The sequence below is a fragment of the Mastomys coucha genome, unplaced genomic scaffold (genome assembly GCF_008632895.1).
Source record: "Mastomys coucha isolate ucsf_1 unplaced genomic scaffold, UCSF_Mcou_1 pScaffold8, whole genome shotgun sequence".
Classification (NCBI taxonomy): domain Eukaryota; kingdom Metazoa; phylum Chordata; class Mammalia; order Rodentia; family Muridae; genus Mastomys; species Mastomys coucha.
The window spans coordinates 59,242,439-59,253,838 of record NW_022196914.1 but is presented as its reverse complement, the minus strand read 5'-3'; the positions used below and the strand labels follow the sequence as shown (position 1 = coordinate 59,253,838).

At 44.5% G+C, this 11,400-nt stretch overlaps 1 long non-coding RNA gene across 1 annotated transcript; it reads left to right on the top strand.

Annotated features, from left to right (window-relative positions):
• Nucleotides 1-847: 847 nt before the first annotated feature.
• LOC116083560 lies at nt 848-9,064 on the top strand. The gene is made up of 3 exons (XR_004115771.1): nt 848-944; nt 6,732-6,867; nt 8,662-9,064. It is a non-coding gene; the product is annotated as an uncharacterized LOC116083560 (long non-coding RNA).
• Nucleotides 9,065-11,400: the final 2,336 nt, after the last annotated feature.

Genomic DNA, 11,400 nt, shown 5'->3' with positions numbered 1-11,400 from the left:
CAGACAGAGAAACAGGGCTTGGAGAAAAGAGAAATAAGTCCCTTTCCATTTCCTCATTGATCATAGTATTTGTAGTAGCCTGGTCCAGTGGCCACTGGCCACGAGAGAAGAATGAAGCCAAGACAAAGGTTCTCTAATCAAGGCTCAAAGTTCAATTTTCAGCTCTGCGTTTATATAAGGGAAACCCAAAGACCCATCCTTTGTTTCTGCTGGGTTCTGTTACTTTGTTTCAGCTGGATTCTGTTGCAATTCAAGCTCAGCAGCTCGCTGGGCAGTCTGCTTCTGAAGAAATTGCAGGTAGGCAAGCCAGGAGACTTCCACCTAGGTCTTAAGATTACCCAGGTCAGTGGAAGACCGACTGGCAAACAATTAAGGTCTGATTAGCCTGCTCAGGGCTGGGGGAAGAGCACAATTGTAAAGGACTCGAATATTATTAGAAATTTGATTGGAAAGATGAATAAATCTAGGACCCTTCGGATCAGACTTCAGGTGTAGGTGCTGGAGGTTTTCTAAGAGCTCTCAAGAGGGAATGAGGGGATATGGACACCAACTCGTGAATGAGAGGAAGCAAATTGTCACTGCAGCCTGCAGTCATGGGCGTTCCCAGGATTCAGGGAGGACCAATCGAGGACCAAGCTGTTCAATGGGTCGCCACCACATTCAACCAGGGTCACTGGCTTAGTCTGGTCAAGCCGGAGGGGACTTGGCGCTTGGTACCAGAGTTTTCATAGAGGCCAGGAGGCGAGTAAGAACACTGAGCTCTAGTAGAAGGGTCTCATCCACTGGAATGGATTTAGGAACAGAGTCAGGAAAGCCATGAGGTCATAGAGGAGCTGTGGTGTGTACAGGCATCTCCAAAGTGGAAGGTAGAAAGAGGGCCGGCCGGAGGGGCTCAATAGCCCAGGCGGGCGTAAGGAAACCGCAGGATTGCAGCTCCAAGGACGGTGAGATGGGACAGGTGACAAGCTTGCACCTCAGCCTTCAAGGCCGTGGTTCGGAGTACCTCTGCCCCCAAGAGTAACAGAGGAGTGACAGACATTGAAAGATCACTTCCTCAGACTCAGGAAAAGGTTTACACAGACCAAAAAGGAAACATAACTAGTTGTCGCTGGTGGATGGGTACTGAGCGACTAGTGAGCTGGAACCCAGATTTGTTGCCGGTGGTGGTAGGCTGGGAAATAGGGTCCTGGTGTGTGGCTTAGACTCATGAGAAGGAGCACCAGCACCAGGAGAGCCTACTGAGTCTCCGCACCAATGTTATAAAATATAATGGGGTGAGGGGGTACCTGGCAGGCCCATGGCGAGATGTCCCCCTGAGAAATTATGCCATGCAACAGGTCTGGTATAAAGGAGATTTATTGGGGGAACAGAAGAGGAGTGAGGAGCTAGTGAAGGGGAAGAGGACATGTAGAAAGACAGGCAGATGGGGGCAGAGCCCTGACAGCAGAGAAGACGGGGTACAGAGGACAGAAAGGGAGGGAAACAAATTTGTGGAGACACACAGAGAGAAAATGTGGGAACAGGGAGAGGGAGGAGAGAATGTGGGAACAGAGGGAAAGAGAAAAAAAAACTGTGGGAACAGCGAGCTAGTGGACTGGGTTGGTGGGCAGCCCTCCTATATGCAACGGAGGCCTGGTGCACCTGGCAGCGGCAGATGATAACGTAAGCTGTTGCTAGGACCCTGGCAGGAGCCTAGTGGACTCACTCCCCTGTAACCTAACAGCAGCAGGATTGGAAAGATCTGCACAGCTTAAATTAAAAATATTTTCCATATGGCTGAGATATGACATTATGCAATAGTGTGTGGGGGAGAACACCGATTCAGTGTGTAAGTGTTTTAATGTAGTGAGCACCAGAATTTTGGTGTCGAATCAAAAAGAAGAAGAAGAAGAAGAAGAAGAAGAAGAAGAAGAAGAAGAAGAAGAAGAAGAAGAAGAAGAAGGAAAAGTTCCATGTTATCTTAAAAGGTAGCTTTGGATGTCCTAGAACTGTCTCTGTACACCAGGCTGGCCTTGTACTCAGTAGACCCACTAGCCTCTGCCTCTGGAGCACTGGGACAAAGGCATATGCCACTACTTCCAGTTATGAAAAGGCTTAAAAACAAAAACAAAAACAAAAACAAAAACAAAACAACAACAACAACAAAAAAACAATTCCCACTGAGGCCCAACCAGGCAGTCCAGGTAGTGGGAAGGGGATCCAGTGGCAGGAAACAGAGCCCAAGCTAGTCCCCACTACACTTGTTAGGGGACCCACATGAAGACCAAACTACATATTTAAAACTAGATGTCCCAGGGTTGGGTAGTACCCAAGGGGGGGACTCCCCTTCTCTGAGGAGAAAAGGGGGGATAATGAGAGAGGGATTTGTAAGGGTGGGATAGAAAGGAGAGGGGAAGGGGCTGTGATTGAGATGTAAGGTGAATAAAAAAATAAATAATTATTGGAAAAAACTCCACTTCCCTGTTTTCTAACTATATATCTACATGAGGTCTGAGTTTATTAATATAATTTAACCAATACAGCACCACAACAGATTAAAGGTAGAAAAGGATGTAAGGGTCTTTGACTCCTGTTAAGTCAAGTATTAAATAAGTTTTTATTTTAAAAATAACTACTTTCTATTTTTTGTTATGCTTTCTTTTAAGCTCTGATATGGTAAATATTAGAAGGTTGTTACAAGTAAAACCACATGTAAATCCCCAATACCTTTTAAAGTTTGAAATATTTCTAAGACCAAAAGACTATGGGAGACAGGTGAGAATGTGTCTGCTTAAAGACAGCATTTCCTGCTGGGTGGTGGTGGCACACGCCTTTAATCCCAGCCCTTGGGTGGCAGAGGCAGGCAGATTTCTGAGTTCAAGGCCAGCCTGATCTACAGAGTGAGTTCCAGGACAGCCAGGGCTACACAGAGAAACCCTGTCTTGGAAAAACAAACAAACAAACAAACAAACAAACAAACCAGCAAACATAAATGGACTATATTTCCCAAGTACCTTTGCAGCTATACTTGACTCTTCAGATTAGTTCTGGCGTCTTCAGATACAAGGTGAAATTTGGCGACGAGGCTTCCAGAATGCCTGCCTAAAGGGCTGGGAAATTTTGCCTTGGCTGAAGAACATGGGCTTGTATGTGTTTACAGGGACCCCAGTAGCCACCTGTAGCAAAGTGACTATTGCTAAGCAGCAAAAGGAAGAAAAAAAGGCCTTTATTTCAATAATATTGATTCTGCTCAATTGCCTTACTTCAGGCTTCTGATAAGTTAAAGACAACAAGCTTGTTTATTCAGTAAATCTTGTTTAAGCTGCCACCATTTTATTCTCTATGCTGCACTTAGTAATGCCCAGTTGCACTGTTTCCCTTAAATGTGCAAATATGCTCAGATCAACCGCACACGACCTGGCTATTTTTACATTAGATTCCTTCCTCCTCCTCCTGCTCTTTTATGAGTTAGTATTTCTCCTGCACGAACGCATGTGTACCACGTGTGTGACTGGTGTCTGCAGAGGTCAGCAGAGGGCATCGCCTCCTCTGGAACTGAAGTTATAGAAGGTTGTGAACCACCACATGGGTGCTGGGAACCAAATACAGGCCCTTTGCCAGAACAACAAGTGCTCTTAACCACTGAGCCATCTCTCCAGCCCCAGGACCCAGCCTTATATAGTTGGTATAGCTATTTCTTAGACATTGTTAAGACTGCATTTTATTCCCATGTCAACCATTGTCTTAACCTGAGGTTGAAAGAACATTGAAGATTAGTGTTAGAGGGATTCTGAGATTTATTCTACTGTCTGAAGAACATTTAAGGACTCTGGGTGACAGGCAGGCTGAGCCAGGCTCTGAGCTACTAGCTCTTACAGTCCTGCTGTCTATGGGGGCACTCACCTCCCTTTGAGACCCAGCATGGTCCAGGCCCAACAGTAAGATAGCAAACTGTTCTGAGTGGGAAGAGGGACTCAGATGGACTCCTGACTTAAGTGTTGTCCAGGAACTCCACCTCAACTTCCCTTAGGCTGGGGATAGAAGTCAGTGTTTATAGGCATGTTTAGCTATGGGCCAGAAATTTTTCCAAACCAAGTCTCCTGAATTAATTTCTTCATCCCTCAGCCCAGGAATGAGCTCAGCCCCAGTAAATACAGAGGCTCTCCGGAGTGCTGGCGGGTTGCCCAAGCTAATCTCACGGATGGTCTTGTTGGGTTTTGGTTGCTCTCTTGCATCTCTGAAGCCATCATCAGCACAGTAACTGACTGACTATGCAAGCGTAGTCTTAGAAAGTCAACCTTGACCATGGGAACCACCCAGAAGATCAAATTCTCTAAGCAAGTGTGATATTGTGTAGAAGCTCAGGTGGCCTCATATTTAATTAAATCCACCCCCATCTAACTTTAAATAAATGAGACTCAAACTTATGATATTTATTTAACAGGCCCTGTGCAATTACTGGGGGAATTATCCCTAATCAAGATCTCTTAATGCTAGACTAGCTACTGGCTCAGCTATGCTCCCCAAAAACTTGCTATTTGAAAGTCTTTGAGTTATTTCTGCTTCAGTAGTCTGGCTTCCTGGGGAGGCAAATCACTCTGGCACATGCCATTAGTCCATCACAACTCACGGAGACCTACTCTTCTCCAGTCTTCTCCTCCTCCGTGCTCCTTCTCTCTCTTTCCGTCCTCCTCATGTACCTACCTGCGATCCTTGTCCAGTAACTCAGACTCCACCTCTCTCTATTCTCCCCAGTAATTGGCTGTCACCAGTTTTATTTAATTAATAGTTTTAAACTCGGGAGTAAGGTTTACATACTATCACGTGGTTGTATATGAGAATCTGCTCCTTGGGGGCAACCAGAGCTTGAAGGCCAGGACTTAGCATTTAAATACAGCAGCACTGGACCAAACCCTACAGTCTCATCTCTTCTGGTTCATAGGAGCTGTTACTAATGAATTGGGGTATTGTCTTAGTTTCTGTTGCTATGATGAAACACCATGACTAGAAGCAAGTTGGGGGGGAAAAGAGTTTATTTGGGTTATAGTTCAACATTGGTCCATTATTAAAGGAAGTCAGACAGGGACTCAAACAGGGCAGAAACCTAAACACAGGAGCTAAGACAGAGACCATGGAGGAGTATTGCTTACAGACTGCTCCTCATGGATTGCACAGTCTGCTTTCTTATAGAGCCCAGGACCCCAGGGGATGATACCACCCACAATGGGCTGGACACTCCTCCACTGATCACTAATTAAGAAAATGCCCTACAGGCTTGCTTGTATTTTCTTTTTTCTTTTTTTTTTTTCTCTTTATGGTTTTAGGGCTTTATTATAGAAAACAGAGAGAGAGAGAGAAGGTAGAAAAATAGAGGCTGTCCATGGAAAGAGGGGAAAGGGAAGGGGAGAGAGGGAGCAAGAGGTGAGAATAAAAGCAAGAGCTTAAGAGCTTGCTTGTATTTTCTTGACCTGTGTGGCCCAATCCCCTTGGTGGTTTTATATCAGCTATTTACATTACAATTCATATCAGTAACAAAATTACAGTTATGGCAACAAAATAACTTTATGGTTGGGGGTCACCAGGACATGAGGAACTATATTAAAGAGTCTCAACATTAGGAGACTGTTCTGGAGGCATTTTCTCACTTGAGGTACTCTCCTCTCAGACAACTCTTGTGGCAAGATGACATAAAAACCAGCCCGCGTAGGCATCATTGTTGAGAGCTAATGAAAATAGATGCCTAGGAGTCTGATTCACAAAGGCCTAGCAGGATCTGGAAGGGAGATCTTTGAAAACGAACAGAACCCACAAAAATCTATTAGATGTTTCAAATTTGTATGAGTTTGGGTTGAATCTAACCTTTACACATAGCCTCATAAAAATTAAACATGACAGTATGTGTTCCTTAAAATTCAACTTCCACCCGGGCGGTGTTGGCGCACGCCTTTAATCCCAGCACTTGGGAGGCAGAGACAGGCGGATTTCTGAGTTCAAGGCCAGCCTGGTCTACAGAGTGAGTTCCAGGACAGCCAGAGCTACACAGAGAAACCCCGTCTTGAAAAAAAACAAAAAAACCAAAACAAAATAACTCGACTTCCTCAGGGCTATGTGAAAATCAGCGTAGTTTTTCATGCTTTTAAGTAAAATTCAAGCAAATGTGTAGGATGAATTATAGTTTAGCTTTTTCACTCTTTAACTGGGTGACTTTAAGCAAGTTCCTTACCTTTATTGAGCACAAGAAATAATTAAGTACATGATTCTAAAGAAGTCTGTTCATTCTAGCTGCTAACATAAGTAGGAATATTCTAGCATAATTTAAGAGAAGGCTTTCAAAAATACACATATACTTTTAATTGAAGTAGGATTACCTCACTCCCCTCCCTTTTCCTTTCCAGCCCTCCTATGTCCCACACTATCAAGCTGATAATCTTATTCGTATACATGTACATATACACATACACATACACATACACACTTCCACTTCATGTTAGACCATCAGTTTGGGGGCTCATCGCTGGGAGAGGCTAATTCTTCTCCCAGCAGTCATTAGTTGGCTACAGTTCTTCGTATTGGTGTAGAATTCCACGGAGTTTTTCCCTTACCACACTGGTATGTCCCTTGATATTGCCAGTGTTCTGGCCTTGTTTATGCAGCCAATTCTGGTTTCTAGGAGAGGCAGTTTCTCAGAAGACTTCCTGGTATTCTGGCTTTTACAATCTTTTTTCCATCCTCTCTTCCTCCTATTCCCTAAGCCATAGATGCAGAAACTGTGATGTAGATGTATCCGTTCCTTCGGACTGGGCTTCCCAGGATCTGTCGATCTTCACATTGTATCCAGTTGTGGTTTTATGCAACAGTCTCCATTTGCTATGAAGAGATGTTTCTTTGGTAAGGAGTCACAGCTGCATTCATCTGTGGGTGTAAGATTTAGGATGTAGTAAAGAGGTTCCCTGCTCTAGCAAAGTGACAGCAACAGATTCTCTGCTAGGATTTGTGTTCTCACTAGCCCCGGGGAAGGTGGCTGGGTTTCCAGTACCAGGCATCATTGCCCTCCTGTTGAGAGGACCTAGGTCCAATCAGATAGCTGTTGGTCACTACTACCATGTGAGCGCCTCTTACTGAACCTTTACAGGTATCTTGCCATGCTGACCACTCATTGTTGTGGTTCATACATGTCACAGCTGGATAGGTTTATTAGTTGCTTCCTTCTGTTGGCAGCTTACATAGTCTTTTCTGGTACCATGGAAACTTGACTGCAGGAAGGAGGCCTTCAGGTCAGTTCCAGCTCCTATCCTGGGGCCTCAGTATTGGGTGTCTTCAGCAATAGGAACCCACCCTCAACCCCTGAGAGGCCACCAAGGACTACAGCAATAGCGTATAATGTTTTGGGAGTCACATGGCCTACCCTGACCAACCATACAAAAGGAGATTTCTTATGTCCCTTACTGTGGTTTTGATAGCCTGTGGTTAATATATAATCTGTCTAAATCTATCCTCTCTCTCTCTCTCTTTCTCTCTCTCTCTGTCTCTCTCTCTCTCTCTCTCTCTCTCTATGTATATATATGTATGTGTGTATGTGTATGCATGTATATATGTATGTATATATATGTATTATATATAATTTTAGGTAAATATAAAATTATATGACTAGTTTTAAAAATAAAATTTATCCTAAAGCATCATTTGTAATTTGATGTTTGTTTGTTTTGGGTACTGTGAATCAAATCCAAGCTCTTGTGCATTCCAGGCAAGAACTCTCCTACAGAGTCACACACCAGTACCTCAAATTTTTTTTATGCAACTAAAAGCCTCAGATAACTTCAAGTGAGAAAACTTCATTTTTCTGTCACATGTAAGAAGTCAGAGAAATACATTAATGACTGGTTCTCCTGTCACTGGTGACCCAGGCTCCTGTCTCTTTACCACATCCTCATTCAGCATATGGCTTTCCTCTTCAAAGTAATGTCGTGGTCTGAAACAGATGCTGAAATTCCATTTTAAGTTACTGATGAGGAAAAGGGTGGGTCCTACAGCTGAGTCAACTCTGACAGGAAACATTTCTGAAAGTTCCACACTATAGATTTGGCTCTGTGTGTCTGTCAGTTCTATATCCTTGAACCAGTCGCAGTTATGACTTTGTTTTAACTCCTCTACTCCTAGTGATCACCGGCTGTCTCTTTTGTCTTGCTGTTATTCTCTAAACACATCATTCAGCAACTACTTATGCAGAGCGTATGTCCTAGACATTATGTATGAGGTAATTTAAAGTACGAGGGCTCTGCTCGTAGTTGCAGGTAATGCCATGCTGTGGAAAACAAGAGGCCTGAGCATCTGTGGATTTCGACAGTCATATGGTGTCCTGGAATCAATCTCCTATGATACTAAGGAATGATTCTGCTGGGTTTGGAGGAACAGCTCAGTAGTGAGGAGCGCTTGCAGAGGACTAAGGTTCAGAACCAATATGGTAGCTTACAAACACTTGTAACTATAGTTTCAGGAACCTAGAATTTTCTTCTAAGTGCCTAAGGCACCAGGCACACACATACATACGTACATACATACATAGATACATACATACAAGCATTCAGGCAAAACACTTATAGACATAAAATTAAAAAGAAATAACCTCCCCTATTTCTCTTTTTCAAGAATAATTGTACTTTCATTTCTTCCTATTGACAGACCTGGACCATATCAAGCTGCAAGGGAGTCTGGAAAAACAGTGTTTTGTTGTTACTGTTCTGCTACAAAGAGTCCACTGGGTATTGAATAGGCATGGATTACTCTCTCCCATTCTTAGCCTTCTCTTTTCTTCCCCATCTCTGTGTCTCTTCAACTTTAGTCTGGATTTAAATATCTGTTCCTGGATTTAGAACTTTAAAAAGAAAATGTTTGTTTTTAATCCCACTGCTGAATCAAAAGCAGTAGTTGAGATGCCAAATATAAACAGACACGCCAGGCGCAAGGCTTCAGCAGAGAAGGCACACCTTGTACTTTCTGAATGACAGCTTCACTGGCCAGCTTAAGAACATCAGCGAGTTACAGAGAAATAAACTACAAAATGCCAACTTTTGACTCAGCACAACACTGAGGACTTGTTTGTGTGATGTATTTGTCTTGTTTTGCTGAATTCTTGTGGGATTTTGGTCTCCTCCATCTGCCCATTTGACGGCCATTAGTATCCCTGTGATAGGATCCGATAATACATGCAGAGTAAACACCATTCCAATGGCTGAGATCAAATGGGCTCTGATTTTCTGGAGTTTAATTTCCTCCTTGGGTTGGGGAAGTGACAGGAGGGAAGGGCAGGAGGCCAGACACCTTGAGGGGAGCTGCCAGGACTTCATCAGGGCTTTAGGACTGTGTTTGGTGCAATTAATTTGTTAATTCAGTTAAAAAATAAAAAGACACAGTTCCCGTGTGGCCCGAGAGGAAAATGCAGCTGCTAAAGTGGCTGATTTAGAATGACCTGGGTACCAGGGGAAATGAGCCAGATTCTTCCCAGAGCCTAAATCACTCTCCACCAGGCAGTCAAAGACTGGAACTGGGCGGCCTCCAAGATGGGCCTGCAAAGATTGTGGGTTTTCATCATCCTTCGACCCTCACCTGACTCTCCTTTGTCAGAGGGAACAGGAAGCAGAGGGCAGGGGTGATCCTTTGAGAATGAGGCTCCACTCTCTTCCTCTCTGTGTGTTTAAAGATAGGTACTTTATATAACTGGTGGGCTGTGGATGTGCCTCACTTGGTAAAGTACCTGCTGTGCTAAGCACGAAGACCTGAGTTCAGACCCTCAGCATCCATGTACAAAGCTAGGTGCTGAGGTACCCAGCTGGGTTCTGGGTACTGGGTTCTGTAATCCTGGCACTGGAGGGGCAGTGATGAGCAGATGATGGATCTCTGGAACCCAACTTAGCCTAATCAGATGTGTGAGCTCCAGGTTCAGGGAGAGACAGTCTCAAAAACAAACAACAAATGAACAACACAATATAAAATAAAAGAAACAAGTTAGAAAGCAACTGGGAAAGACACCCGGCATCAAACTCTGGCCTCCACATGCACACACAGAGCACCCCATCCCCCAACTGTGTACTTTCTGTAATTGAAACAACAGCCAGGGCTCAAGCCTCACTTCAGAGTCTGTAAAGCATTTTTCATGTCCATTATCTTCACAGGGTGGCCCAGCTGGCCAAGCCCTTGTCCTTAGCTATGGAACCAGACACCATTAGAACTGAGGTTTTCCACGAGTGTCTACATAGAGGTTTCCCCACACATGGCATAGACGAGATTTTTTTCCCTCTTTCTTTGAATCTCCAGTTCCTAGGGAAAGACTTGGAGGAGGGGGACAAGGATGAAATGAACATCTGTGATGTGGTCTCACTCTTGCTGGAGTGCACAGCCAAGGAACCCAGGTCAGGTGGGACTGCTCATCCCAACAAAGGCTTGGAGTGTGTCACAACGGGACACTCAACAAGGCTCAGTGAAGCCCATACAGAGCGAATGGTGCATTAGAAAAACACACTAGGAGAGAGATAGTGGGCAGAAAGGTGATTCTAGGGACTGAGAGAGACTGTGGCCATGAGAAGAACTGAACACGTGATGCTTATGTACTTTTGGGTCTCTCTACACCCCCACCCGCTCTGTGTTGGGGATGCAACCCAGGGATTTGTGCATACTGGGTTCTATCACAACTCCAGCCCTGTGTGCTTCTATGGTTGATTCAGTAGAAATTCTTCTGGCTTCAGCCTGCCTCCACCTTATGAAAAGCAAGTGGAAGGCCCCCTTGTGGAGTGTGACTGTGGCCTCACACTCAGCGGCAGCCACTGTGTACTCATCTATCTACACACAGTGGAGTAGGGTAGACAAGACCTGGCTTCTGGTAGCCAAGAGAGTCTGCTCTGTGCTAGCCAAATGATCTGAAATATGTCCTTGGAAAGAGTCACATGTCTGATTCTATGATCTATCTGCCTAGGGGAGTCAATAGTTGTAGCTTGGAGCCATGTAGGTGACCAGAGAGAAGCAATAGTGTTATTGTCCACTGTGACCTTGAATTTTTTGGCCACCACCTTTGAAAACAGAGCCTGGTTTCTCGTTTCCTGGGTGCCTGATCTGATGGGCCCTCTGACACCAAGCCATGTTGTGAGTTTCAAGAATCTAGTTAAAACAGACAGAGGGCGCAGAGGAGGATGGAAGGGCTGGTGCCTAGGAAGAGAGGCACCAACCCTTCATGAAATGATTGTAACATTTGATCACTTATCTTGCCACACATAGTAGGTGGTCAGCTGTTAGAATCCAGGCTGTGGAAATAGCTCAGTTGGTGAAGAGTTTGTTGTGCGACTGCGAGGACTGGAACTCAGATTACATACAAGCCACATGGGCATGGTGGCCTGCCTGTGACCTTACCTTGTAAGATGGGAATCCCCA